Source organism: Lynx canadensis, chromosome E3 (genome assembly GCF_007474595.2).
Source record: "Lynx canadensis isolate LIC74 chromosome E3, mLynCan4.pri.v2, whole genome shotgun sequence".
Taxonomy (NCBI): Eukaryota; Metazoa; Chordata; class Mammalia; order Carnivora; family Felidae; genus Lynx; species Lynx canadensis.
This window is the reverse complement of record NC_044318.1, coordinates 40,147,835-40,151,609: the sequence shown is the minus strand read 5'-3', so window position 1 is coordinate 40,151,609 and position 3,775 is coordinate 40,147,835.

Here is a 3,775-nt window from a genome sequence, read left to right as displayed (position 1 = left end):
TCTCCTGGCGGCGCTGCACGGAAGACGCGCAGCAGGGCTCCCAGCTCCCAGGCCCAGACCCCGGACCCCCGCCCTGCTGCGCCGCCGCGCGCGCGGGTGGGCACCCCTTGGCTGGCGAGGGTGGAAGGCGCGGGGCGCATCCTGGGCGCTTGGCTCTCACCTCCCCTCACGTGGGGCTGAAGAGACCGCAGGAAGGGGCGCCCGAGGGGTGGCCCCGCTGGGGTCCTTGGTTCCCTGGTGGCGCTCTGTGCGGGAGTTGGACGCCCCGGCCTGTGGTTGCCTGCGCACTGCCGTCCCTTCCTCGGGTCCCCCCTCTGCCCTTCCTCGCCCCCCTCCCCTCTCCCCCACCGCCCCCTCGGTCTGACGCTCTCCCCAGGCCGGGAACCACCAGCCTTGCAGAGTCTCGAAGTGAGTATGGAGGGGGAAGGGCGCTGGTGGGGAGCAGGGCGCAGGGCCCCCAGGCCCCTCCTCTCTGCGTCAGCCCCAGCTGCCCCAGGCGTTGGCCTCGCCTTCCCCGAGATGTCCCTGTGCCTGGTGTCCCTCACCACCCTCTGGCTCCCGTCTCTCCGGCCGCCGCGCACTCTGCGCTCCCCCTCCTCGGCTTTTCTGAGCCCGGATCGCCCTCCCCAGGAAGGGAGCGGGCCACTGCCGCGTGTGGGTGTTGCAGTAATGAAAAATCAGAGCAGTTAAATCGTAAAATTTGGATTAAGAAGCTTGAATTTAATACACACGCACCACATTTATTAAAGCATTAGAATAATTGAAATTTGCTGCTGCAGCCGTCCAATCTGTTTAAATAATTCTATGGGTGTCTTGTTGTGATAAAAGATTATCTAGAATTCTATTAAAGGCGCAGGAGCCTGCTTTGTAAATCCTATTTGGGGACTTTCAATAACTATCGATAATCTCATCTGCACAGAACCCCCGCCTCTCCGCGTTATCGGAAAGTTTGCAGCGTTCCCCGAACAGCGCCGGGAAGGCCAGACCGGCCGTGGACCCGGCACCTGCCGCTCCGCCCGGGATTAGGGCGCACCTGGGGTGCGGGGGGGCCCCGGGCGGCCGCTGGTTAAGCCCGCCGGCTCTGGCGGACGCGCGGGGGGAGTGACCCCGAGGGCCGCGCTAGGCAGGGCCGGCGGGAGGCCTTTGTTCGCTGCCCCGGAGCCCCGGGGCTCCACACCACGCGCAGGGCTGCGGGGAGCGAGGAGCGAGCGCGGGCGCGCGGGCGCCGCCGCTAATTGCTGCTAATTTTGTTTCATTAACTTTATTTACTCTTGAACCCCTTAATTGTTTTCCATTTATTTTTAGTAATTTTAGAATGCACTAATAATCCCCCTCTGTCTGAGGACGCCTCTAACCCCCCCTCCTCCTCCTCCTCCTCCTCCTCCCCTCCCTCCCTTGCTCGCTCGCTCGCCCCCACCCCCACCCCCACCCCCACCCCCCAACTCCCTCCCTTCGGCCGGCCTCCCAGGCTTCTCCGCCGCGGACCCGGCTCGGCTTGGCGCTGGTAGCGGGCAAAGAGGATCCGAGGGGTGAGCAGGAGTCTCCTGGAGGCCTGTGGACTCCCGCGGGTCCTTCTGCCGGTTTTGCGGGGAGGGTGGAGGGCCACGACAAAGGCCGGTCCCCGGGCCAGAGAGACTCCGATTTGAGCTGCTACTGCCGTAGGAGGGAGCGCCGAGGCCCTGAGAAGGGCAGGGACTTGGCTAAGGTCACGAGGCGTCCCAGAGGCCTCTCTGGGCCGGGGTGGGGTTGGCCGGGCCAGGTCCTCGCCGCCCTCGCTTCTCTGGTTCCTCTTGTGGCCTGCGAGGGTCTGCAGCGCGGCCTGAGCTCGGGGCTGGGCCGGGTGGGGACTCGGTTCACTGCTGCGCAGCCCCTTCGCTGGGGAACCGACGTCCCCGCGGCCCCCGCCCCCGGCCCCCAGGACCCAGCCCCGCGCCTTGCCTGTTATTAGACAGCTCGCGGGACTGTCTGCGGGCCGCCTCTTTCCTGCTAATTATCACCTTATGAAAAGTGTTTCATTAAGGAACTCTGCTTTTGATTAATTATCGACAGAATGCTGACCAGAAAGAAATGAAATTAATCTCTGACCCCGTCTGGGTAACACTGGAAATTCATCACATATCCTTTTAATATTGAAACACAGCGCAGAATTTTAATAGAAAATATTGTTTTTCCAAACCTCCAGTCTTTATTAATGCCCCTGGGCAGGGAATGATATTGCTGGCAATATAGCAGTCTTTGTTCATTTTAAATTTATTAAACATAATGCACTTCATTTTCAAACATTTTACTGTTTCTTTTTAATTTCACTCAGTGTAAGTACAGAATAAAACCTTTTTAAACATTTAAGATATTGAAAACCCATATATGAGTGTATAACGGGAGCGCTCCGGCCATCAAATAAATTTAAGTAGAAGCAATTGTAATTTTAAGCTCCCAAGTATTATCCCCTTCAGACATTAAGGCAGTATCCGTAACCAGCAAATGGAAGTGTGAGAAGGAGAGGCCTCAAGCCTCCCCCCCCCCCCACCCACCGGAAGACCTCACCAGAGGGACTGGCCTAGCACAGCAGCCCCAGCAGCCCCTCCAGGCCTAACGGGTTGGCGGGGTGGGCACTTTCCCCTGCATTTCGTTGGTCCAAGCGAAATGATTCTTGGAGGCCTGAGTGCTTGCCTGAGAGGGGGCCCCCATCTACCCACTGTCCACTCCACCGAGGGCCCACCCTTCCTCCTGAAGGGACAGGGAGCTTCCCTGAACGGGGAGGTGATTGCTCCCTCTGAGAGTCACGCTGGGCCGCCCCCAACCCCAGTCAAGGCCTGCCCTGATCCCGAGCCCTGGGGTGGGGGCTCCCCTGAGATCACATCCCGCCCCTCCTTCCGGGCCACAGCTGCCTGTGCAGGGAGCACCCTTCCTTACCCCCACCCCCCAGCATAACTCCGGTACCTTCATCCCCTTTCCCGAGGAATCCAAGCTCCGAGTTTAATGAGTCGTGAAGTGTGAGAACTTCCTGAGACCCCAGCGCCCCTGATGCCAATTCCAGATGTGCGAGGTGGGAGGGGCTGAGCCTCCTGGCCAGTGAGCCGCCCTGGTCGGACTGGAGCACCCTGGGTCCAGGTCCCGGCCATCCGGGCCCTGAATTGGAAACAGGCACCTTCTCCCCTGAGAAATGACTCTTTGTATTTCTTGTAGCGTTCCTGGTGCCCTATTTCACGGCACCGACAAACGGAATATTACTTCTAAAACACTATGAAATACCAGGTCCTGTCCTCAGTGCTGTTTCGGGGGAATTAAACGTTCACTGATCGGTGAGAAGCTCCGGCGTTTCTTTTGGGGGCCGATCAGCGGGAGGAAGCGGAAGATTCTCAGGGATTGTCTTGGCGCCCCAGAGGGCCTCGTTGGTGTCGGGGTTCGCCCGCTCATACCCGGCAAGCGTGTCTTAGATGGGGCCAGACACTTTGTACTAGCTTGCTCCTGCATTCTTTATTACTTGCAGGGCTCTGAGCCTGGCCTAGGCTGTCTGTGATCCATGACTTACCTGCCGGACGTCTCTGCTGATGCCCCACGTGTCCCCCCACCACTCCTGTGTGGTATCCTGATGTCACGGAGAAGTTCCTCTGACCCGCTAGAAAAAGGTTCCTCCCCTGTGTTAGTAAGTGTTCCGAAGTCTTGGCCAGACCTCACAGCAGACAACTTTGTTCCCCGGTGTTTGTGGCCAAGGCTGGGAGAGGCGCCGGAAAAGAGGGCTTTTCTGGAAAAATTTCAGCCCTCAGTTTGAGTG